We start from the raw sequence: 401 nt of genomic DNA, 5'->3' as shown, positions 1-401 counted from the left end.
AACACGCGTATTTAGTGCTGAGATCACCAACTATCTCGAGCAGAAGGCTTCATGCGACACAGCTTTGGCTTTCATGAGCTGGCAGCTACTACTTCAGTACCTCTCTGTGGTCCTTCTAGTGTCCATACATGTTATACATCAAATTTATCGTCCGTTTAATTCATTGTTTTTTTAAGTGTTGAACTTTGGTCCATGCACGAAAAGGGGGATGCACGTCGGGCCCTTAAAGTACTCATAGAACCGCAAGTAGTTGATGTAGATGCGATATTCCTATCGCCAATGCATGTTGACGAGATAACGTTGAGCTTGTTGTACATCATCGCTGGGGTTCGCTTATTCACAATCCAGACCGTGAAGCGGATTGCCCAGTACAGAGGTCGGACGTAGTTGTTGTTTGGCCT

The sequence above is a fragment of the Phytophthora infestans genome, genomic scaffold (assembly GCF_000142945.1).
Source record: "Phytophthora infestans T30-4 supercont1.138 genomic scaffold, whole genome shotgun sequence".
In the NCBI taxonomy this organism is placed as follows: Eukaryota; Oomycota; class Peronosporomycetes; order Peronosporales; family Peronosporaceae; genus Phytophthora; species Phytophthora infestans.
Note: the sequence above shows the minus strand (reverse complement) of the source record.